Source organism: Varroa destructor, unplaced genomic scaffold (assembly GCF_002443255.2).
Source record: "Varroa destructor unplaced genomic scaffold, Vdes_3.0 BEIS01000003.1, whole genome shotgun sequence".
In the NCBI taxonomy this organism is placed as follows: domain Eukaryota; kingdom Metazoa; phylum Arthropoda; class Arachnida; order Mesostigmata; family Varroidae; genus Varroa; species Varroa destructor.
In genome coordinates, this window is record NW_019211456.1 from 32,144,088 (window position 1) to 32,170,687 (window position 26,600).

The following is a 26,600-nucleotide window of genomic DNA, read 5'->3' on the forward strand; positions in this document are numbered from 1 at the left end:
TCGAATGAAAACGGAGAGACAGTGTGCACGTTATAATATAAACGATCATTAATTATCTACTGGCCCAGCAGTCCCTTAGTATCTGTGTGGTCCTAGCAGCGGTAGTAATGCATATAAGGCCGTGCCCTTTCGGCTGCTTTCTGCTTGTTCTTGACCGGCCCTCACGCTTCTTTCCGCTGTCCAGTAAGAACTACTATATGATGAATATTTAGCGTAATATTGAGCAACACTCTTGAAATTTATACGTCTCGAGGTGTCATGGCAGACGGCGCAGACAGATGCAGAAACAGACGGCAGAAGGTAGACAGGACGACAATAAAGTGAAAGTAAATTAAAACGAAACTGCCAAGAAGTTTGCCCGTTCAGGTGGTACAACTAAGGTTCCACATCCTTTTTTCCCTATTTGGTTCCAAAGCCGACTCGCCTAGAAGAAATTGTAGGTTTGTTAAGGATATTTTTTTATTTTACGCTAGAAGGCCTATCCCCTTCAGCCTCTCCTAACAAAAACCAATTTCTTCAACTCTTTCTTTAACGAAACAGGAAATTTTTATTGGAAACAAAAAGAAAATCATGTCGAAATCAACTTTTTTAGGTGTCACAAGGTTGTCTTAAAAAGCTCATCTGTTAGTTTTCTACATCTATTGGAGGCTTTAGTAGCAGCTTACGAAAATCAACCATTGCTCTTTCGTTGTGTTCTTGTCGAATACTGGTCGTATTCTATGAGTCGTTAAATTATGAGATTATGAAATTATGAGAAGCTGTACTCTAGCCTCTGAGTGGGCAATATGCACTACAGTAAGATGACTAGCGCGCGCCTCGTTGTGTGATAATGATAAGAAAATAATGATCCGGCGATCAAAACGACGGAATGGGCACCAACCGCAAACTTGCTTAACTTATAAATTTACCAGTGCTTCGAGTATTCGTAACATAATAGCATGTGGCCGTTAGGATTGAGGTTAAGGGCTAGACGAGCATAAGGAGTGTACCTCAGCTCAAATCTTAAACGACAACCTAAAAGTAGGTTATCGTTTGCTTCTAGCCCTGCTGCAATTATGCTTACTTGAGATCCGGAAAACCAAACTAAAATGTGGAACAGTGAAATCAGAGAAACCCAAGCCCTCTATAATCTCCGGTGAAGCAGGCCTTTTTTTTTTTTACAGCACATGATTCTGCACATCGTGAGTAACAGCGTCGTTATCCAATAGATTGCTAACTTAAGGTGTCATGCTCGTTTTCGAAACAGCAGCATAATGGCGATTAAAGATACACCCGTATTAGCATCACGCCTTCTGAAATACGCTCACATCCAGACGTCACCGCGTCAACTTGGTGTTGATCTTTAGAGCCTCACAGGAACTGTTCCCAATACGAATTGAAGATTTGTTTCGTCACTAATGTTTTTTGCTATATAATCTCCTACGGGTCGATTACATTCAGTCACAATGGAGATGCCCGAACTATCTGGCGCGGGCGATTCAGCCAAGCGTTTCGGGATCCAGAAACTGTTTTTCAATGTGCGTTAATGTCAGTATAAGAGGGGTCTTTTTCTTCCACCTTACTTGAGCGCAAGCAAGACCCAAACGGAAAACCCAGTGCAATAAGCTACCCCGTGCGAGACGGGCCGCTCATCACACAAAAAAGACGACAGATTTGAGACAACAAAGCAGTCATGACAGGAGGCCCTGCAGTAACGAATTATTTTTCTAGTAACAGGAGCAGCAATATCAATGTGATTTTTGCTCGAATTTGAACGCGGATGTATTTCTATTCTCCAACAAAAAACGAACTAAGTATAAAATAATCTAAAGAACGGCTTAGTTGTCTCAGATTGCCGGTTTCGAGCCCTATGCCATAACAGGCAAAACGTATCAGTAGGAAAGTAAGTTGACTACTACAGTCTATCTAACTGAAGAGCCAGCTTTACTACTATCCATGCGTTATATTAGCCGCACGCGTGGCGTTGTCCGTACAAAAAAGATGGCATGGGCATGAACGGGAGGAGGTTTAAGGGGATTACCTAGCGTACCTTTTTTTATATAGTCATGCGAATCCTTATTTGAACTCTGGTAATCATTACCTCCATTGGTAGGAACCAATACTGCACGTTCGGCTTGTTTGAGTGGAACAGAATCTAAACGTTAGCGATTGACTTAAAGATGAGTATGCAGGTGAAATGGATATACGGGAATACATCGTAATTACGCATGCATATATGAAGACCCATCCGTATAATCCATAACACAGCGAAATTCATAAAGAAGGTTCTGTGCCAAAATCAGCCCGCAAAAAGGCGCCAACTTAGGACTTGTTTAGTGCAGTTGAAATTACGATTATGGCAATGCGACAGCGCGAGCAGAGATCGTCCTAGCGAGCCAGTACACGTAGTTCCACGGTACTTGTTAGTGGCCTAGATCGCAGGGCAATCTGAAAATGCTGTTACAAAAATTCGACGACGAATCTATTGGATCGTTTCCATGAAAAGGACACTATAGAAAGTAAGTTGGTTTTTTTTCTCTCACACAATAATAATTAAGAAGTTTTATACTTCAACAATGGCCTGACAATAAACAGGTCACATAGCAAAATAGGTTATAATACTGCGCACAGGTTATGCGATTTTTTCAATTTTCTTAATATTTTCGAATCTGGGTAATGTAAATGGCTTAAAATAGCTGATATATTTGAAAAAAGATAACACTTTAACTATTATTGTTGCTATCATCGTAAGCACCTTACAACAGATACAAGCGTGCTACCAGGATGCTTCAAGTATTTCTGATCTAGTCCTACGCTGTAACGTATTACGTTCTTCAATAAAAAAGAAAGATTGCAAGTTTAATTCTGTTCCTTGCAAATAGTCGCCTTCTCCATTAAGAACTCATCATTACAAAGGGTATTACGGTTCGATAATATGGCAGACTTTACCTTGCTGAATGGTCCGAACGCTACTGTCATAATGGTCACTGGAACAGTAGCCAGAAATATAGCAAGAATCTTTTGCCCATGCCCATGAAGTCGCGGGAATCGTCGTAGCACTTGGGGGGTGAACTTCGAATCGGGCGTGCACAGCGGCCAGAAATTGCTATTTGAGGCTGTTATCGACAGAACCTATTCGGTTTGTACGCCCGATCACCGATCGATGATCAACAACGATTCCGTTTAACCCGATGGCTACTGTTTCCTCCGGAAGTATTCGCTGTTCGGACTTTCAAAAAAGGTTCGACTCCGCCCACGTGCTGCTGACAGACGCCCCCCGCAGAAACAAAGATGTTGCATTTTCCATAACAATCCAGATGACTGCTGCGTCATAATAACAATTCCGCCTTTTTTTGCCATCGGTGTTACAGGTCGAATCGGTGCGCCGCAAGCGGCCAGTCGGATATGCGAACAGGGATCTAGGAACGCACGATGCGTACATGTATGTGAGATGTGACTGAAAAGAGACAATGTATACGATACGCGAGTATCTGTGTGTGATTTGCCGCACATTCTGCTGTATGAATATATTTTTGTACAAACGTAGATTTTCATTTTCTTCACATTATATCTAGTTGTCGTTCCCATTCTTCATTTCCTGTGGTTGTACCGACTGGCCTAGGCCCGGCTTGCGATCGATAACTACAGATATGGCACCCTACCGGCCTCCACGACCGTGTACGAGAAAAACGACACTGACGCGTCGTCCCCCGTATTTACTGACTCTCTCAGAGAAATCATTCGATCTTAGATTTAGATAGAAGGAAAGCTTGTGACGTTGTGTACGCTGCTTTCTATAAGTCGAAAAATCATATTTTTCGAAGACGTATAGATCGAAAGTAGTTTTTAAGCTCTTGATCCTAAGTTGTTGTTTCACCCCGTCCTTGAAAATGGTTTAGAGTGGCAAAAATCCATCCATAGTGGAAAAATTTTCAGCTTATCAGAAAAAGATCTATGCAGCATCAGAAATTGATGGTAATCATCAATGCAACGACTGTTCCTCTCGTTACGACTGTACCGCAGTACCTCAATATGAAAATGCGTTATCGTGCAGACACCGACACAGGGTACCGTCTCCTACATGTACTATACATATTTAAATGGACGCTTCAGTCCTTACAACAAAGATCGCAAAGGACAACGAAAGAAAACCTGGCACGAATAAAAGCATAGCAAAGGTTGTGGGGTTATCGGGTCTAGCCTTTCACCGGTTTTGGCCACTGGCACAAACCTTTGTTCTCCTTGTTTCCCCGGCATCGATCTCTGTACTAACGGGAACATAAAAACCAGTTGTTACAACAATAGTTATAGTTGTAGATTACATTGCAGAAAAATCATTTGCACACCATTCTGGATATTGACCACCCTAACTGTCGCTTCTAATTCTTCAAAAGGATTCGGGGCACCCAAGCTTCGCTTTCCATAAGAATCCTTTCACCGACTCTTACAGCTGTGGGCAATTCAACCAAGACTGCGTTGAAAATTACGTCGGTAGTTCCGCCACGACGGCCAATTAGGACCTCGGTGATTATACGATGATCGCAAAACAAATTTGCAAGAAAACAAAATAACAATGCGGAATAAGTCCAGCGGAATTCGGCCTGTATAACAAATGTGTAAGATCAACGTGGAGTGAAAAATAGATAACGAGGTAATAGCGTGTTATCGCAGCTGTGATTATGGTGCTGATACTGTACCGGCTAACTAAGTGAGATGATTGATTTCAAGGCATTAGGACAGCGAGATTTGTATACATCAGACCTTTTATAGACCTACACATACAGAGTCTACGAGCTAAAATAAGCCAGTACGGGCTACGTGCTAGGTTTTCATTATTATGAGTATCGTATATATATACATACACCGTTACACATACATAGCTAACACGTTACTTTTATGAGGGCTATCACGGAACCCCCGATGTATAAGATTTGTTGTACCCCGCAGCTGTTTTCTATGAAACAATAAACTATAATAACGATCTTGCAGATATACTGTCAGCTCATTACAGTAAACCTATCTTTATCAGCTCAAATTAATATAAAATAAAGTCAACCGCCTCAAGTAGCAGTCTGATTTAGTGATAGTTTAGATAGATTTTTGTGATAGATAAGTGCGAATGATGCTTTCCGATTATCTAACACTCTAATTAATCAGGGCAGCATTTATCTGGTAGTTAGCTGACCTATAGCGAGCTGAAACTTTTGGGGGCATTCTTTGTAACATCTTAAGCTGTATGTTTAGTATAGAAGGCAATTTGTCGACCAAGGTGGACCATACAAAAGGGTCTACCTTATACCACCAATCGATCACGTGTGTAGTATCACCGTGTCGGTTCTTTTTTCACGATCCAACTCAAGCTTCGAAAGACTTTGCACTGGATCTGATTACCTTTCCTTTCCGAAGTCGGAGCTACCTACGATCGGCGTAATTCTTACCTTAGAATGTATCCCTGTGTGTTTGTCTAAGTTAGACCCACAATAAATTCAGATTGTACCTAAGTAGACTTATATATGTGTATTTAGTGCATGAGCAAATGCGCTAACATCGAAAATTAAATGGAGGAGTCTTGAATAGGAGACAACTGGTCTAGGAAAGTGCAGATGCCCGATACCCTAGCTAAAATCCATGTTCGGTGTCACTTCTTTGTTTTTCTCTCTGCGCCATTTGCATGATGTGAATTATTAATCTTTCGGTGCGGAACAGATCTATATTTCTTTTCATTTAGCCGACACTCATGACTTCTGATTCTAGGGTCTCTTCAAATACTACTGTTCATATCGTGAGTTGTGGGCACTAGGCCTTGTAAACATGCAACCTTCATATAAATCACATCAAACGATAAATAAATTACACGTATTTCTGGCTCTACGTCTAGTAATACCATTAACTGTTGCTTCAGATGGCTGGCTTCCAGCACAAAATGAAGTGTGTCTACGCCCAGTTTCGAACTTGGACCACTACGGGTCCCTAAGCATTGGGAAAGCACCCTCAAACTGGACCATCAGGAAGGCTGTGAAGGTGTCAATGCGAAATGTAATGGGTAACAAAGGCGATACAGCGATAAAGCGTTGCTAAACGTCGCGTAATTTTTAATCCAAGGTTTTAAACGTAGATGCTCTAAGCACAAAAACGGTTACCTTGCTAAAAACTGTGGGATTCTATTATACACTGGTACTCATCATGGTGATAAAGTTGTCTCTTGAAAACATTCGTTTAGTGAACAAGTGTACTTTTAGCTAGTGGTCGGAGGCACACAGGTCGCACAGGCTTGGAAAATCTTTCAGCGAAAAGGCAGGCACGCCTTGGTGTGTTCTAACTTCCGTTACGCTCCCTGTTGAGTATACTGAAGAAAGTTTTCTTGAGTAGACTAAGGCATCTGCTGCCGCATGTCCGTAAACGAACCCGCTGAGAAAGTTATTAGCACTTTGATAAATGGTAGAGAAGTTCTTTTTAAGTCGATGCTTCGTAACTGCTGTTGGGTTGTTCCAATAAAATGTTTTTCACAGGAACTGATATGCTATGTGCATAGTGAAGTAAACTTACAGCATCCGCATTGCTGCCTACTGCAGTGTCTGACGCAGGGTGAGTTAGTCAATGTTGCGCTTAACTTCACTGTAAAGTTCCGTCCTATCAATAAAAAGGACGAGTTAGTTCGACTATAAAGGTTACCTTAACGACGTAGCGAGACACAGAAGAACATTCAAACAAAATTTATGGGTAGATAAATTAGGCTTGTACAGTTTGTGTATATCCGCGATTGCACTGATGTGCATTGATAATTAGGCCGTTTTGAAGAAATGCATGCACCAGCAAGAAATACAGGATGCAGGAGTTGTGTAAACTCTTCATAATCCTCCGTCCTACGACCTGATTCGCTGGGTCCATTTGAAGTTGATTGACATTGGACCAGTCACACATGATTCTATGTGTATCCGACCTTTGCCCCCTCTGCCCTAGAACAATAGTCTCTAAACAGACAACGACATATCGCTAATATAAACTCTGGCCAAATTTCAAGTGGTTGTGACAAAATATCTACACGATAACAACAAATGGAATCGGACTATATATGTGTTATACATTGCACAAGAGTTGGTCTTGTCGACGGTGTTTCTTAGTAAATTTAAGTCAACCTGAAGGAGCTTTGCGACGCAGTTGATAACGAACCCAGTTTCGAGTTCATCAAAGGATTGGGTTTTGTTATGTGCTTAAAATACAGTACAGAATTGCCGTGAATCGGAACTGAACGTTGAATCGATACCCGGTTCGTGCCTCTGCTTCGAAAATATGAAACTAATATGGTAGTAACCATATTCTATTTGTATCAGTGTGTATACCGAGTTGCCAGACTGGTTTAAACATTTGAGCGTTCATTTCGTCAAACAATATATAGAATGCGTTAATGGCAGTCAAGTAACGGTGAGTGCATTGCATGACCCGGAGTGTACGTTGGCATGCGACGACTACACCACGCGTGACCACATTGCCGCAACAAATAATAACAGTCTATCTCTATATAGATGCGAGAGGAATGTGTCTGTTCACTGCCATCGTTACGTTAGAAGGACAAATGTACGAATATTTGAATTATACCACTGAGATTGGGTCCTGTCTGAGAATGCTCTAACAGTGCGAATAGGCTTAGGTGGATAAACTTAAGCACAGTGTTTTTTTGAGGCTGGGAGTGGATTTGCTAAGGGGCATATCTGTCTACGCAACAGGAGATGAAGAGTTCGAAAAATGATGCTCAGGATATGATAGCGTTCCGTACTTTACTTTTTGTATGAACACCAAGTTCACTTCCAGTAGATTTGTAGTACTGAAGGAGACTGGTTTGGCCTTAGACCGAGCGGTGTCTGCTAATTTTGTTGAGCTTGCTATAGCCGCACATGCGTGTTTGCGTACCAGTCGCATCACGGTAGCGTACGTATATATGTGTAGCGCACATCCTTGTAAGCGTTACTGTTGCCCAACAGATTTCTGCAACAGCAATGAGCTCTTCACTTAGGGATTTTTATAAGTTTATATTGATATGCGATTGAGTTTGTTGCGTAATTTTCGTTCATCGTACGGCTTGAATGGCGTGAGCCTTTTTTTAGTACTGGCAATAATTACTATTTTCCAGTAAGCCTTGCGAATCACCGTCTATATAGATCATTAGTAACTAGTATCATTAGAGGTTCTTTTTCCGTTGCGTTTCTTAACTGGACTCGCTGGCACCTTGAAACTGTATATAGCGACAAGCCAGCAGACAACAACAAGCACAATGAACGTACATTGGCAGAGACAATGCTAATGATGAGGTGGATGATAACAGTACGGCCATTCTGAGGAGAAACATAAGATTCAGTGTGTCGTTACAAGTTGCTATTACAACCGTTACAGCTCGATGTAACGTCAGAAGTGAAACTGTTGCAAAATGTTGGTATAGCAACAAAATCGAGGTAAGACAGGACAAGATTTGTCGTTGTTTAAAGTAGTAGGCCCCTTGACAAGATACAGATGCCTTCAAAAATAAATTTGGACTTGACAAAGCTAAAACCAAACGAAGATGAACCGAAGTAAAATATGAATTTTTATTAAAACGGTTTAAGCATTGGCGTGAGCTTTTTTCTTACCATTAGCAACAGTGGTCACGTATTCCGTCAATCAATGTTATTATGGCTCAGTGGGAAGATTATTTACATACAGCGTTAAGCAAACACGCTAGAAGAACTATGGTGATCAAGACTTTGGCTTATAATGTCTTCAAGGGCATATATCCCGCTGACTAGGTATAAGTAACCCACATACACTTCCCATTGAGGAGCCATAATACCATCGCAATATATTCATCTTTACATTTTTTTTTCTTACAGCCCTGTGCATTAGCTTGTTAAACACGCAAATCGCAAAATATTTCCTGACGAGATGGACAATATGCGCGCACGAAAGGCGGTACAGCGCGCAGGTGATCAACCAAAATGGCAGCAAGGCTCTTCTCGGACATAGCTTGTGCCATGAGGTAACAACCCCCATAGCTGCTGTATACACAACTTAGATGCGTTCATTACTGTTTCGATGGGGTGGTCAGGAGAAGGCAGGTAACGACAATGATGATGATGATAAAGCCGATCTGAAATAATGCTCGTTCGTGTTATTAACTCAACGGTTCGTACTCACACTATGCGTGTGCACAATTATAGCGTGCTTCGAATTACCATGAAGTCATTTCAAAGCGTTTCGTTGATTCTGCACGGAAATTCTGCATTGACCTAAGTTAAGACTGTGACAGCAGAATGGATAGTTTAATATCTTTGCCCGCCGCACCACTGTTTTACCTTGCAGAGTTATCCAACTCAGCTTGAGCTGGATAATTGAATTATTGTCACAGCAGGCCTTGTAGGACCATCGGCCTAATACGGCTATGTTGCAGGCTTTCTTGGGCTCTCATTTATAATACTATTTACTTGTTGTTGCTCTTCGTTAACATCTTGGCGTATGCTAAAACGTAGTGAGCGTAACGAGACGAAAGAAAGTTATCTGGCTAAAGTTGAACGGAAATGGGGTGAACGTTTCTACCCTGGAAGGCGTCCTGCCTCCTTCAATATTGTCTAATTACGTAGTGCCAGCACGAACACATACCGCTTGCTAATGAACGGTATATTCTGCTCTTGTTTAAGAGATTCAACCTGGATCGCGATACGTTTCGGGGTTAGCCAGCCAGTGAGTGGGCGCACCTGAAAATGTCGTGATAAGCTCCTAATGTTGACCTGGGTAGTTAAAATAATTCTCTCTCACGTAACGTCTAACGCAGGTATATTAAACAAAAAAAACTTGAAGGTAAAACAATTCTTGTAATTATATATATAACCCGGTATTAGCGACTATACATTATGCAAGTATCCCGCATACACATTCTAACTGTTAATCGGTTTGTCTCTCACATTGGGCGGACAGCGCTTGTGCCGCTGATAAGACGCCCACAATTGGGCCCTTGACCTGTTTATTATCGACTGAAATATGTACACACGCGCGTTGACCATCTACGTTCCGCAGACTATTGAATACGCGAATTAAAGATCAACTATCAATAGATCTTATTGCTTTAAACTACGTAGCTGAAAGTCAAGCCAATACCGATATAAAACACCAACTTACGACTATTATGCGGTGGAGAGATTGCTGGCGACGAAGGATGAAGGAGAAGGACTCCACAATGATAAAAAGTGGCAAAAATATTTTAGGAACAAGTAAAATAGACTTAAACACCCGTTATATGCTGCCTGATTACTATTCATAGTAATTTTAGTAATAGGGGCAACCGCTAGAAAAGCAACAGACGGAGAAGTTCAGGGACAGCTTTTGTAATTTCGTAGTCGTCTGTAGTAGTTTGGGTAACGCCTCCATCTTCGCTGATGGCTGTATCGTTTCAGGATTCTGACGCGAGAGGTGTTTATTTCAATGATCGGTGGCTCCCATCTGGTCGACTTCTCGCGGCGAATATACAACGACACGCAATAACGTTGCGTGAATGATTTGCACCACGTTATAGCGAAACTATACTTCGCATTGTGCCATTGAGACTGGTTATAGACTGTTGTGTTCCGCAGGCAAATTCGTTTCTATCGACACGTACCGTTGTGTAATTGCATTGTGGTTCAATGAGCATAGTATTGAGAATAGTATTAAGGTAAGTGGTATTGATAATGAAGCTGTACAACTGTAACCCATCGTAGTCTATCAGTTGTGATATCCTCGATTATCTTCGCTTATCCACTTCTTTCTTTACTTAGATATTATCGAATTGAGCATAACTAATACGATGCCTTTTGACTCTACATGACCACTAAGTGTGTCATCATAAGCCTGTGTGTGTTCGGGAAAATGGCCACTCCATACGCGACCACGATTAAATGATCAAAGAGTACCCACGTGACGGTCTGAGATGCCATTATCGAATAATGCGTCGATACTTTTTATCCAATTCCCTTGACGTACGTAGCGTATCGATCCGGATAGGTGGCAGCAACGAGAAGATCAACAGTTCAGAGAAGCTACCAAGTAGTACATTATGTATGTAGGCGCGTAACCATAATAACCACATATTACAGAAATATGTTGTATCGTCGTAGAAATTCGCTTTCAAGACCTGAAGGGAAACATCAAGAATCAAATGTGCCAGGTAGCTACATCTAATTGCTACGTCTAATTGATAGACAAACGCTCGCGGTCGCGACAAACGTAGGTCCGATGTTGTGTGCGTATATCGTCGTTCACCTGACACACGTTCACTGCGATGTCAGCCGGTTGGGGATGTCAACAGGACGCATGGGCCTGCACAGCTTCTTCTTGATGACTTCTACTTGAGGGTGTGCATGAACTTATTCGCCTGTTCGTCCCCATACGTTTCCTCGGTACGTTTTGCCAGCTGTCTCGTGGCCCTGTCACAAAAGTCGAGTACATATATGTGTCGTGTACTATGTAGTCTCAAATGTGTGACTTTGCACACATCTTTGTCTTTATAAGATGGCGACGGCGGCGGCGGCGTCGCATGATTCGAATTTTCTAAGAGACATGGGAATAGCAGCTCTAGTAGTAGCAGTCGACAGAGTAGATAAAATAAAAAAAAATGGGTTAGAAAGCTGCCGAGCGGACTGGTGAAATGTAAGCATGTGGCCGAGTGTAAGACGAGCAAATACGCAAAGGAACAACACGAGTTAAGGCGGCAGGCGAAATGCATCAACATCACGCGCCCCTTTGTAAAATGCCAGGCAGCGTGTTGCTGCTTCTGCCTCCATGGGTCGCTCTTGCACGAATGGTCGCCAAGGATAGCGGATAGTCTTGTAATATTCTGTTCTTTAGCCCAAGATCTTGGCTACTATTGCTGCTGCATTATTCGTTCCCCCGGGCAGACATCGGCGTGAGAAAATCTCGGCCATTACGTCCAACTTCTGGATTAATTAGATTCCTATGTCCCATATGAATGATAATACCACCATATCTGATTAACTGTCACATTCTGTGTGGAGTCTGATTAGTCCCTTTTAACAAAAAAAATTCCTGTGAATTTGAAATAAGGACGTACGTATGGTCGATGTCTACGAAATGCTAACGGTAATTTATCCTACTAGGCGCATCTACAATATGGCATGCTGCCGCTGAGGACTAACTAACAGTCAACGCCTGACAGCGGAATATATACTGGGTATATATAGCTTGTCTCCTCGGTATCTTTCCCGTACTAATCCTGGACATTTTTGGGAATTTAGCCCTTTCAAAGTTTTCGGTTACTTATCTATCTTACTTCAGCTAGCCTGATTCCGATCGTCTGCAGTTAGTTGGGTATCTCGAACTCCCGAAAGATCTCTCGCGGTATGCTCGTTCACACATGCATAAACTCACGCCCATTCACCGATAGACATAGTAAAATAGCAGACGCCGGTAAATCTACACAACTCCACCTGGTTGAGTAAGTAAAGAGAGAAAACGACGAAAGCTAAGCGGTTGCGACCGCTTGAGTGTTTTGGTAAATTAAAGTGTTCCCGGTTGACGTCCCGTACGCAGAGGCTACAGAAGTAGAAAAAGCGGCTGCAAGGCACGGCAGACTACCTTCTTTGTTATAACCCGGAACTAACTAGTTTGTCTAGCTGTCGTACTATGTCCTACGTTGGTTCCCGAGAACCTTAACTATCGTGCTCTTGGCACTGTGGATTAGACTGCTGACGACCACATATGTTCGAGGTACCGGTGACATGCGGGGTTTGAAGGACACTTGTTGGACCACAAGGGCAATTGGTTAGCGGACAGTGTCGAATTGCGAACAGTGATGTCGTCACGACATACCATCTGAGCCAGAAATAGCTGATAGGAAACTACAGAAAGGAGCAATCGCTGTCAGATGTCACTTCGGCGATTTGCGTGAAAGGGCAAGAGCTACGACCGAGCAGATAACCGGCAGTCCGCTTCAGGAAACAAGCGTCTCCAGCGTTTCCGTAGCCGTTACAGCAGGACGACTCAAACTGCAACGGTAATTAGAAAGATCAGAAGATAATAACAACCTTCGTGTATGGCTCACTAAGATTAAATCGATCAAAGTAGGCGAAAGGGAGACGTCATGTAGCGGTCGTATTAGGTTATACTATTTCTCAAACGACTTAGACAAATTAAATGTCGGTTCGTTTGTTCGCTCAAGCACAGTAGCCACGCGGCGTTTAGGCTATAGAAGTGTGATCTCTACATCTATGTCGAGCTAGTAGGTAAGCCTTATGGAAACCGTAATGTTCTTCAGTTCTACAGGCTAAGCGAAATCACTACCTTTCCTAGCAAAATTTTCGGATCTGTCCTACTAAAGGCCTTAGCTCCATGTTCTACGCCTTTTTTGGTCGTTCGCTACTAAGTATTAAATTACGATTAACACTAGAAGCAATTTCTCTGCATTTGCCGTATGGTTTTTTGTTTTTAAAATCGTTACAGAATTTCATTTCTAAATCCTGTGATAACGATAACACTATTATTATATATATATATATATATATATAATTAAAAAATATAATATATATAATAATATATATAATGATTTCACCTTGCATGCCTGACATCATTGATAAAAGTCGAGCAGTGTGCTATCACATAGGCCTATAGGATTGCCTCCTTGCATACACAGAATTCGCATACCTCGTAATGCGTTTCGCTTATGGATATTTAAATAATTACTATCAGTTGAGTAAGGGAGAGCTTTAACCAGAAACCCTAGCCACATAGACCGTAGGGAGGACCCCGTCATTCATAGGAACCTAATCGTTTTCGAGTAAGCATACGTTTATATTTTCTCTAATACATATCGATTGCGGAAGCAATTGTATCTTCGATCTTTGCTATTAATGAGACGATCATCACATAATTGGATATGGCAACTAGTGAATCTATGGGGAGCGTATCAGTTTGAAGATTGAGCGTCTTGTTAATCACGCGACGAATTAAACTGAAGGAATAGAACTCTGGTTGGAGCAACAATAACCCTGCCTAACTGTTTCAGTCTTAAACACAATTCGTCTAAAAATAAATAGTCGTGAAAAAAAGTTCACTTAGAATGGTAAAGCTTAGAAAAGCTCCTGTTCTCTCGCTGGATTGAAGGGTAATTATCTGCCAACTTTTCAAGGTGGCCTAGCTTTCAGCCAAGGCTCAATAACAGACGCACGAGGCTCAATAGATGGCGAGGTGGTCGCGTTGGCTGACTTCGAAGACGGAGCGAAAGACCGAAAGACGTAAAAGAATCAGATACGTCACAAGGAGTAAAACATTTTCTTCCCCTTTTAACATCGTCGCCGGCCATTTGATACCTGGTCGCTGCTTCTGTTGCGATGCTTAGGTCTGCAAGCCAAACGAAAGCACTTACGAAGTCGCTTCTGACACTAACGCATAAGGCAGCTGGCGCCTTCGCTATCGCTCAAGCCCCCATTTCATAATAGCGAGCAGAGAGCGAGCACTGCTGCGAGTATCGACTTGTGAAGGCGTTGTAAATGATAGATTCGGTTATCTGTAGCTAGGTAAACGAACTCGACGTAAGTACGAATGAAAAACAAACTGGGACTCAAAAAGGTAGTGACTGAGCTAAGGAAGGCTGATGCAATGCGTGTCAGGGGTGATGGGATGGAAACGACTCTGAAACAACGAGCCAGGCCGCAAAAGGTGGTCACATCTTAGGGACCATTAGCACCAGAGACCAGTATGAGAACAAGCAGGTAAAAGTCAGGAACGGCAAGGCGAAAATAGAGCTAACCTATCCCCCTTCTGGGTCGAAAGTCTAGTCTAAAGGGAACTCTGCTAGAAGAACCTACTTGTCGAGTTAGATTGGCGTCGAGCGCGAAAGTGTGTGCGCGAAATTTTTTTTTTAGTCGGTAACGCCTTTATCGCACAATCGTCCATGGGAACAAAGTGTCTGATGTGGTAAAAGATAAACGTGTATGGCGGCACTTATCCTCTGCTGTCTACGCGTAGGACGTGAATGTGAAAAACGGTCAGGTTAACAAAATGATATGTGTTATCTAGCAGTTTTAGTCCTGCGGTAGTTATACTAAGTAAAACTCAATCGAACGAAGCAAGACGTACGTAAACGTAACCGCTCCTACGAAATACCGCTGGGCACACTGACACTGCGAGTGAAGAAGACAATCAAGTCGCATGAATAGCGTCGGGTCCTAGCTTGTCCTGCCTAAAGGAAAGTAAAGTAAATCAACGGAGGAAAAGTACGCAATATAATATACTGGATGGCAAGGACTAGTTGCACAGATTATTCCGCTGATTACAATTCATGAGAAGCCTTTATTCACAGACACTGTGCAACAGTAGTACGGTACATGACGAAGCAGAAATGTCCTGAAACAATTCTCTATAAGCATATGGTGAACTAACCCAAAATTTAATATTCAATCCAAATCCAGCTGTTTTTGAGGATCTCTACAATAGCAAAAAACGATTTGTGCAGATATATTGCTAGTTCAGGCCTGAATCCTCTATTGCAGGCCACGAAAGTATCCATTTTCGGACACTCTAAGTGCCCTTGCAAGTAGTTCTTTGGTTCTAAATCTTTCAGTAATGCATCCCTAATCTCTTATCACCGGAAGCCACTGGTGCGGACGATTTTGGAGGTGATGCGAGTACGCCGGCTATTACAGGATTGAGCTAATACTATATAAAGCCTTCTTGACCTCTTTGAGGAAATATATTTCAGGAAGCCTTTTAAACAGGTCTTTGAAGACGTCCTCTTCTCCAATACATACAGCTTCATATCAGACGCAAAGTATGAAAGCTAGGTCTAATTTTAGACGTCGAGAACAAAACGCGCTAGATAGCGCTTCCGCTATCGTCAATAACCGCGCACCGGTTTGAATCGTGATTTCCGATCCGTCTTGGTCTTGGCAAATTTTCTCTCCGTGTCGCTTTAGCTGAGATTATTCGCTAATTCCTCCTAATCGTATTAATATCGGGTACTAATTTCAGCCAATGACAAAAATTCTGTTCAACAGGGGCATGAGCTTTAGGTATAGAACCAACAATGTCAGGGACAATGGTTTTTTTTTGTCATATCAGCAGTATCAGTGTAAGAAGTAATAGCATACACCGCTTACCCTTTGTACTTGCTATCGGCCTACGTCAAAGAGATTTCTGCTGCCGTGACGCTAGCGGAGTTTTTGCTTTGCAAAACAAAGCAAATATACTAACAGTCGCAGATTACCCCCAGAGTAATTCGTCACGGCAAAAACTTCTATATATGGCGTTAGAATTTCTCTTTTGCGGATATTTTATTCCCTCGGTACTATTGATAGGATAGGGAATTTGCACAAAACAACCCATATTTATTGTAGAACTCTGCAAAAAAGTATTCAGCTTATGGATAAAGGTCGGCTTCTGATCATTTGAAGCAAAATGTGGTTTCTTGCCAAGTCAGGCTTTTGCGTCGGCGACGTCAACTAATTAGATTTAGTCGAGAATTTGCAGACACCGCTTAAGCTGCCCCGTGACAGACATCGGATTAACACACATGGTATCTGTATATAAATTACGTTTAAGACGCATAGAGAAAAATACGCTGGCGAAATGTACGTTCCCATACACATCAGGTTTAAATGGCTACGTATCATATCGTTTCCGAATAATGCACGAGTCGTACGTGCCGCACACGAGATGTGACCCATCGAAAGCTTTTTACGCTTGCTGTGGATACCAGTCGCCATGTTCTAGCTCAACTCTAACCATTGGTTAGTTAAGTTGAACTAGACCAACATGTCGGGTAAACCATCGTTTGGCCTGAACTATCCGAGTAAAGTAACTGCAATAGTAGCATTGCCCTGCGTGAACAACGAGAATCTAATCTCATATTCCCAGCATTTAATATCTGGGTATCTCTGTAATGGTCGCAGCCCCCAGTGATTGCCGCATCGCTATCATATATATACGCCACGTCCTTCCTGCAACTCTGAGAGTTAATCTATTCGAGGCGAGGGGGAACCCGCGGAAACGTTGGAAAATGGGACTTCATGATAAAAGGTCTCTGTAAGAACAGTGGGAGAAACGTTCAGAAAGGGTGGCAATAGGTATGTCGAGTTTTACGTTATTAATCCGGCCTATCGTAGCTTGGCTTCGAAGCGGCCATTAAATCGGAAGAGTATACTTTTATTCGAATTCATTGTACTTTTGGGCTGCCAGGAAGAAACGCGCATGGCAAAAAGCGAGAGCAGTTATATCAACAAGAGTGTCGCTAGCATAAGAAGAATGTCAGGTTCAGGGACTCGTCAATGGCGTATGTTTCCATCCCCCTTCAGTGTCAAACGATGGAAAAACGAATCTTTCATGGTGAACTTACTTCTTCTTTATGCCGGAACCACTTCTGATACATTATTGTATACTTCGATAGCCTTGCATGTACATTTGTAAACCTATATGTGCGTAACAGACTTAAATACAAGAGTTCTATTAACAATGGCGCTTTCGTTAAAGCAATGACAAGCTTTTGTCATGCGCGGCCGGTCAATCAGGCCACCGCCAGTGGTGCTGTCTATACTATTGAACACAATAGAGCAACAGTCACCTGACATAAGCTGAAGGCCTCCTAACCTCAAAGAAGTCTTAAATTTACATCTGTCAAAATTTGCGCACAAATTAGTGAGGAGCGGTTTTCACCATGCAAAATATAACGGGGACACCTTGATACAGTTGTGTAACGTTATATTTCAAGGTTATAGCGTTAGCTTACGTCTAAAATGTATCGGTATAAAAGGTTTTATTGGCTAATATTACAATGCTTTTTAGTATAGTCATATACACATAGAAGGTAGGGATGGTCATTTTTATTTTCAGTACATACACTGAACGCACTGCCATCTATATGGTGAATTATTTATCCTGTTGTTGTAGAAATCTGGCCTTTAAATGGAGTTCCGACATCTCCTTCAACTCTTAAAGGTACACTTCAATCGTACCTATGGTTCTATGAAGCTGTGGCGGATAACGCCAGTATTAAACCATCAAACAAACACCATACACTTTCTTAACTAACCATTGACTTGATGCTGGTGTCCCGCTGAGTCCGCTCATCAATGTCGCCGTCATAGAAATTTCGTTTTCCATTACAAGTCACAACTCGGTGAAAGAACAGGTCAGTGTCACAATGTTGTTGAAACGAACGGAAGCTATCGTCTCTACATCCATTTCTGCTTATATCGTACGGCAGTGATTTGTTCATGTTTGTTTAAAATCATGAACGGCCAAACTCATTCGAATATCATAGTTCTACATTTAACTAAATGTAACTGCTAACTTTGAGATGGGTCATCAACTTTTTTTTTTCTGTTCGCTATTCGCCTTTGCAGGAACCTTTTGGCAGACAAAGTTCAAAGTTGTGTTCATTGAACTCGTTTAACCAACGGCTTATGAGGTTTCTAGAAGTAGAACCTCTACCGATATATACATAGCTGAACGTACCGATGCCTGGAGATGCAGTATTTGGAAACTAGCAGTAAATTAGGGGTTGAAACGAGATATGCCGCGCAAATGTAACAACGTGGAATGTATACATGCAAAGCAATGACAAGATTCACCGAAAGTAATGAAACGTCTGAGGTCATCATCAGGGGGGGGGGGAGATGGGGGTCATCATGATGAAAATGTATTATACACGTGATGAACAGAGGGAGGATGCAAATGGTGGTATTCAGTGATCACGTTAGAAAATTATCCTAGTGTTTTCTTTTGCCGCTACTGCTTCAGTCATCGTTGCTCCTTGGAAGCTGGCCGTCACGACGCGCGAGCGTACTACTCCAGCAGCTGTCGGCACGACATGTTCAAGTATTGTACACAAAGACATCTGTGTGTTTGTGTCAACGCATGTATGTTTAGGGCTCAGAATTATTTGAAAACAAAAAGGTGTGAAGTTTTTCGAGGCGTAGCGGCAGAGTACAAACGCGGGAGGATGGCAGGCAGCTAGCTCAGTTACCATCGATGACGTATCCAGAATTTCAATTGCTACAATTTTCCCCATCATTTATGGCAATGAATTGTCATGAGTGTGGTCCTTTAGTCAAGGCCCTGGCTGAAATACACGTTTTTCGTTCTCGCTTGAATGTGTGCTTAGAGATAACAACAATGCGTAGGATAAGCTCTAGCTGTCGTTAACGGTCGAAGATGATTATGAAAAGACCATATTACTTAACCAGCAATCTGGCCTTAGAAAATAACCGTAATGCTTTTATTTCAAGGCTTTACAATTTTATGCAAAAGTAAACATCGTCAACGCAGTAGATCGTTGCATTTTGTCTGTCGTTGCTGATACATCGTTCGAAATGTACCGATGTAATCAAAAAATGACATTGAGAATCGCCGAAATGGTCCGTGAAATAGTTATGTCCATAGCACATCATTCATTCGTTAGATGTCGGGCTGTTCTACCGTCTCTATCATCTTTCGGCTCTGTTCTGATAGAAGCAGGCTTATTATTTCTGCAGCACCTTACAGAAGCCGTAAGCAAGTCCATGGGATACGTTCACGGATCTTCGAGAACAAAACAACCCCGATAGGTGGTAAGCACTAAGTAACATTTCGTGACTGAAGGAATCAAAACGTGTTTGCCAGTTTTCACGTACTCCACATTGCCAACCATGCCAGCAAATACATATGTGTACGTAGGAAAACAGAATGCATATATATATATATATATGTGTGCCATTGCAAGTTCGTGAAGTACACAATATTCTATATTGTGTAAATGTGTTTTCCGTAGCTTTTACTTAACTATATTGCAGCAAACAGTTGTTAGTAATAGCGATACTTATACCAAATTTTTTAAACTTGTTCTCATAAATATTAAATTAAATCATAAATAAAATATATATTGGTGTGGGTGGACACGTTTCAGTATGTAGCAACGGTGTTCTGTTCTGTTGTTTTTCGTGGTTGATTTTGATTGCGTCTAAGTTAATAGCACAAAGAACAAGAAAGGTGAAAGAAGACGTAATGGCCTTGTCAACTAGGGTTCTGTTGTACATTTGGTATGCAGAGCTTACCCACCAACAAGGCCAACTCCATTAAGATTTTTGGTCCTAACTCTGTATGATTTTGGATGTCCTAATTGATTTTTGTGTGCGAACGATATCTCTGACCGCATCGCCCGCCACTGCTAGGATTTAACTGTGTTTTTCAGTCAAGAAGTTGTTATATATTCGAAGGACTAACGAGTCTGATCTAATCCTCACAGCTGCATTCCGAGATAAAAGGGTTATAGTTTAGTACTGGCGAAAGGCCACCCTGTCATTGCTAATCGTAAAGTGGAGAATTTCCGTTAGTATAACGGCTGATGCCGCCGACGACGCTGCCGTTTTTGTCGCGAGTGCGGGATCCGTTTGCATAGGCGAAATAAGCAGCACTTGATAATGTTATTACCACTTACATGTAAATGTACAGTACGAATGATTGTTGATGATACAATTGCTAGTGGACGCCCGGCTGGCTAGCTTTATAGATATAGAAATACGTCTCGAGAACCGTATGCAGAAACGAAGAAGCGTGGTATACGCCGACTTGAAGCCAGTACACTAAATCGACTCAACGGTTGTCTAATTTCTCTTGCCGATCTCTTTTGAAAGCATGTTAGTTAGCCAATTATTTCTCCTTAGACGGATGATGATGATGACGGTTCTGAACTCTTCAGTATAGTACGCTGCTCGTTTAACCTACCACGAACGATTTCCGCCATATTTAGTGCTGCAACCACCGTCACCTAGCTAGCCTTTAATCCTAACCTTAGCGTCTCCTGAAAGCGAACATTTATGGAGGTTTCTGTCCTGTGTAGTGCAAATCAATGGGTCTGTTTTGGCAGCGTACCTGACAGCTAAGTCCCTAAGGTCAAAACACGACACGAAAATAGCTAACAAGTTTCCTATATATTCTACATTTAATAACGTTTCTACATACTATAGATTGTCAATCATCGGAATGTTCTATTCCACATTATCGATGTGGCAGGTAATTTATACACGTTTTGTTTTTTATGATACAATAAAACTGATAGCCCCAGATTAACCTCATACTTTTAATAGATTTAGCGTAAGAAGCCCAGTTCCAACTCAAATAGCAACTCGAAGAACCGAAGCCAGAATCACCTATAAACATTGTTTTACCAGCTGACCGTATCAGGAGAGTTTATCCAGACTCTTTTGAGTCACGTGGTGCGTACAAGTTGGAGAATCTCCCTAAGACAATGCTTTACACCAGCACTAGACGTACCGACTAGGGGAACAATCCACTAGGTTACTAACTTGAAAACATCGAAACTGCTTTATCTGTAAAATTTCACGTTAATATATATACATTTAATGAAAATACTGTTAAAGAGGAGCTGGGGGAACGAAATCAGGACAAATCAACTACGTGTAAAGGTGAACAATTTCAGATCAGACGTACTTCGGATAGTCGATGAGGTTAGTACAAGCCCAATGTCAATCGAGGTTTTATTATCATTATGGCTGTGAGGTGTTGCCGTACCCCTGTGGCGATCTGAAATTTTATTATTCATTTATTATTATGAAAAATTAAATAAATGTAAAAAATACTAAATTGTGTATAATTAATTTAGTTATTCTATTTGATATTATCGTAAGGTTAGTTTTTGTGACATTTGAGTTTGTCGCGAAATGAACGTCTCCTGATTTTGAAATCTGTTGCACCTATGATTTATATCCTTTAATAAAACACTAGGGAGAAGTTGATGTTAACTGGCAACTTTAACCAATGAAAAAATGTGACAGAAATAAAAATTCGTTTAAAAAGCGTTCAAAGTAGCGTATGGACATGCTCGTCATCTATGTGTAGTACGCTCCATTCCCATGCCTACTCAGTTCAGAATAGTTAGTTCCGTCGTAATATATCTATTAACCATGATACCTATTAACCGAACAAACAGGCAACCTCATTTGCCACATAAACTGCAAGCACTGGTGGGTGCTACGTGGCAGCCGATGGGGCTGGGGTATTTTGTTTATGCAATCGCCCATACCCGGGTTCCCTGGAAGAGGCTAGCCACAGCCAACGGCATCCACTCTGCAGTCTCCCATAGTCGTGATCGGGGCTTTCGCTCCAGAAACGCAAAAGCTGCACAAATCCCGCTATGCACATATCAATAATACGAAAATATGTACTGTCTAAGTTGCGCACATACAGGCACATAGCTTTCATACATAGGCACACATTTCAGTGAGCATGTATGTCCGTCTATCAAGGAACACGGCATGTCTAAGACATATGCAACAGCTGAGAATAGCTTTTATGAGCAAAGCTAGACAACTTCATCAAAAAGACAGCCTTAGAGATCGTACACATAGTTTTATTATATTTATGCCATGCATATACAGGTTGTCTGTTGGAAGGAGGTCATGAAGTTCGAACGGCGAGACATATGTATTTATGAGATGAAGCTGTTGTTTTGTTGATGCACAGATGTAATTAACACTTCGGGTCATTTCGGAAGAGGTCCTAAGGTTGTTATGCCAAAGCAGGAAGTAAGATAAAATTTCAGCATTTTGATTGGCCTCCAGGGTATACTGATGGCCGAGTCAGAACTAAAATAACAGCGTTACACAAACAAAGCGCTAATTATTAACCCAGGCAGCATTTTCTTATTACGGGATTAATCTGGTCCTTTATCATTTGAATGATTTAAATGTTGCAGCAGCAACTGCTATCGGGTGTACTTCACTCGTAGAACATAATAAGCTTGAACAATGTTTCTCTTTACTTAACGCTTTCAGGTAAGTATTCTCTATTGTATTACTGAATGTCCTGATCAATGTAACCAAGTTTTGAATCGAGATGGATATGCAAAAAGTAGAATCCTTTGTTAAACCTTTTAACATACTTTAAATAAGAACAATATGTAGCTTTTATCTTTCTATAAAGTAGAGACAAGTTGTCGTTCTATCTGGCCTTGGACAACCATGATTCGATTGGGCGTACATGTGAAAAGATGTAGATTAATTATTTAGACCAAGCAAGGTCTATTTTTTTCCGGTTACTTACAGGAAGTTATGGGATCGTTTATGATTACTGCATAAACAGTATGGACTTTCCGTCCCATTGACCTTAGTTTATTTGACCGTTGTGCTGCGAGGCTTTTGTTTGATCAGAAGCGTGGCCTTAACTAGAACTGTACCGCAGGTCATATCGGTGACAGAAAAAAATGTGTTGGCTTCATAACCTAAAGTTTCTTCGAGCATATTTTGAGCCTCAGTTGGGTGCTAGCAATCCCACAAACGATTTAACTCTTCAATCTTCACCCATGGTGACGCTGTGTTTGACAATCGTGTATATCAGTACATTTCTTACTTGTAATGTGGCGAAAAAAAATGCCCGTGGTACAGTGGGGCACGGGTATTGTCGAATTTTACAAGGGCACCAATGTTGAGTAACCGCACTTACAACAACTTTTATCTACAGAAATAAAGTTATCCCGACATGAGGTTATGTAACCAAGATAAACTGATTAGCTAAATGCTCTAGGCACTGCTTTCTGTACCCTAATTCTAATAATTACTCCAAGCATTGCGAGTGATCACGCAATGAAGCGTGCTCACGCTCGACCCGGGCGTAAAATTAATTGACAGATACATTTTCATTGCGACGATTTATAAGCCTGACTTCATTAAAAGTACAAAAGCTCTAATGTTTCGGCTTTGTCTAGTTATGATAATTGTAGTTATAATTATGAGTTTCTATACGGAGCGCCTGTATGTTATAAGTAGCTAACTGTAGAATGACTGGAGCAAATAAAAACGCTCGCGAATGCTATGACATTTAATAAAACAACGCCCTAGAACGTCGATTATACGAAACAATTGTTAATAAAGCGAGTAAGTTTATAAGTGAGACCTTTAGTTCAGTGAGTTTGTTCTTTGCAGCTAATTAACTTTATGTTTGTTAACTAGCACGAACGATGGCGCGCGATGGATCTGTTTTTGATTTTTATTCCCTTCGCAGATTTTCAGAATTCGACGGGCTTTTCCGGTCGCCGAGTCTATGACATATTATGAAGTGCAATAGAATTTGAAGAAAAAAATCCGTTTGGATTTAGATATCTATGACAGATTAAGTAATCTATTCACATCGTTGGCTCCAAATATAAAAACGTTTATAGAATCTAAACCGGCAGACACTTCGCTGGCTCGGCTTAATTGACCCACGTAGAGTGGAGTGGGTATTAAAAGTAGTAAATTTACAGCCGGCGCTGCCTTTGGCGTATTCTGTTGTTGAGAAAGCTTATCGTACTTATAGAATACGGACACTGAAACGTAACCGATTAAAATAAAAATCCCAAGATTTAATGGAAGCACGAAATCAAAGTTGCCTCATCCGCCATGTACGCACGCTCACACACAAACGTATTCTGACCATATCGCCTAAGCGACACACACAATTAAAGTTAGGGCAATAACAACTACCTTTATATGCTTCTTTTTCGTGCGCCTTATTAACAATGATAATTATAATCAATCGAATTGAAAAGCGAGCCAGCTACTTCTGTTTTAGCTGTGGTTTCCCAGCTAACATTCATTTTCGACGTGACACCATATGCGTTATCGCGAGGTAATAGTCATCACGCAATGACAAATCGTTCGTGGGAAACAGGCCTCTGAAGATAAATAGAATCCCTTCGAAAATATTGAACAAAATAATGCGTCGTCATCGTCACTTTTTTTATTTTCAAATTTTGCATTTTTCATTGCTGTCGTTTCCTTTCTAAGAATGATCGATTGTGGAGAGCTTTCCTACTCACAGAAGAATCACAATGGGCGCGCAAAGCCTATATCGGTATATGCGATGGAAGGTCTGTTGACGGATGGATAATAAGAGGGATAGGAGCAAGCCTGAAGCGCACAGCCGATGATGCTACTATCATGAGCTTAACACTATGATAGGATCACTTTGCGCTAAAGTAAATATTACAAAGGAATAATTCCGTCAGGCAAATTCTTTTCATTTTTCTTCGTACTACTTCACCAAACATCATCGACGCTAGACCTCGCTGCTGCAGAAACCTTCTGCTACTGGAAACTTGCTTCATTTAGGAAGGATTCTATTATTACAGCGTGGGCACAAAAAACAAAGGTATGGTTCAACTCTACAGGTATGGAAGTTTACGCAAGTTATCCCTATACGAATTACCGTACACAAGAGCCACTATTAAAATTGACATTGCGTTGAAACAGGTTCTTCTGTTATTTGTGGTTACTTTTAGTGATCCAGCCGCATGGGCAAATGCCCAGTGTTTTAGCCCATAATAGACTGGTAGATGTCCCTTTACCTGAAAGGGCATACGTTGATGTACATGCCAAGTTATGGCAACATCTGGATCGTGTTGCACGATCGAGACAGACGTACCTTGAGAGACGTGTGCACCTCAACGTCAAGTCTCAGAAACGATCGTCGTACCTATTGCACTTCGTAACTACGTAGTTGAAGCTTTATATTATTGAACTCGCTATGAGTATGGGTCCACGCACGAGCTGAACTGCTCATTCGTACCTATGGGGCGAGCATGCACGACACCATACTGTGCATAGCTCCATGATCATTGTTGTTGTTTTTGTCGTAGTAATGCTGTATGTAGATTTTTTTTGTAATCAAATGCTATAACACAGCATGACATGTATAAACTGGACTTTCGTAAACAATGCCCTATTCCATCTCAAGTTCCAGCTGCGTCTCGCTGAGAGATATGCACGAGACAGATAATTACGAATGATAGCAGAGTGTCAATATCCACAGGCGAATTTTACTGGCGACTATTACGAGAACACTTCCCTGGTTGATTACGATACGTCACTTGTTGACAAATATGAATTTCTGTATGGTAGAACACGTTTTTCAGGGGCAGTCACCTGCTGTTTCTGAAATTTCATGGCACGATTACAAAAGGAAAGTTAATTGAAGTGACATAAAATGTTGATATTATGTGCCGGCCGAAGCAAGCGATGTCGTACTGCGGGCCTGCCAGGCAAGGACCGAAGCGGCTTTGTCTCACTAGCGTTCGACTGCAGCTGTGAGTTTGATTTTTTTTTTTTACTATTACAAAACAATAGTAGGATTATTGAATTTTTACGCAAACAAACACTGAAAAACAAAGAAAAAAAACTTTGCAGTGAATAGCCAAGTGCAGATTGGGACAAGTTGCTTTCAGTCTGCCAGGAGGCAGATGGAAGTAAATGACTCAATGTCTAAGACACATAGACATTACTATTTAAGAAATAGCAATCTCATTTTTATCAGAATGCCGTGCGTACGATGCATGTACATTCTTACACAACGATTGCTATCGCTACCGTTGACCTCCCTATTAACTTTTTTTAGGCGTTCCGTTTTTGATCTATGTGTTGCCTCCTCAATCGCAAGGTTAAGGGAGATTAGATGAAGATAGCAAAAGCACCGAAACACAAGTTTTAGGGTCAATGTGAGCCTTTTTTTTCCACTGTAGTGTAGCCAATACTTCCACCGCTGCTAGCTATATTTTTCACTATCCAGCATCCCTAAATACTTCATGAAGTTGTAATGTTGCGATGGCAATGATCAGTCCCCACATATCATTAGTAATTTTC

The 26,600-nt window shown here is 41.4% G+C and overlaps 1 protein-coding gene and 2 long non-coding RNA genes across 7 annotated transcripts in view; 1 reads left to right on the forward strand and 2 right to left on the reverse strand.

Moving 5' to 3' along the window:
* S6kII (Ribosomal protein S6 kinase II) overlaps window positions 1–26,600 on the forward strand; it is a 156,362-nt gene that overhangs the window by 38,476 nt on the left and 91,286 nt on the right. Inside the window, exon 1 of one of the 4 annotated variants that reach the window (XM_086985823.1) lies at window positions 25,893–26,047. The exons of the other annotated variants lie outside the window; for them this stretch is intronic. The gene's annotated coding sequence lies outside the window, so the exon portion shown is untranslated. Of the gene's footprint in view, window positions 1–25,892; window positions 26,048–26,600 lie in introns of those variants that run through there. 4 annotated transcript variants of the gene reach the window in all.
* On the reverse strand, window positions 8,545–12,377 carry LOC111248055 (uncharacterized). Of its 2 annotated transcripts, none has more exons than XR_002672384.2 (3): window positions 12,269–12,377; window positions 9,607–9,701; window positions 8,545–9,097 (listed from the first exon to the last, which is right to left on the reverse strand). It is a non-coding gene; the product is annotated as an uncharacterized LOC111248055 (long non-coding RNA). The 2 variants fall into 2 exon arrangements; XR_015325421.1 differs by lacking the exon at window positions 12,269–12,377 and adding an exon at window positions 10,123–10,688.
* Window positions 22,316–25,636, reverse strand: LOC147756826 (uncharacterized). Its single transcript, XR_015325423.1, has 2 exons — window positions 25,171–25,636; window positions 22,316–22,571 (listed from the first exon to the last, which is right to left on the reverse strand). It is a non-coding gene; the product is annotated as an uncharacterized LOC147756826 (long non-coding RNA).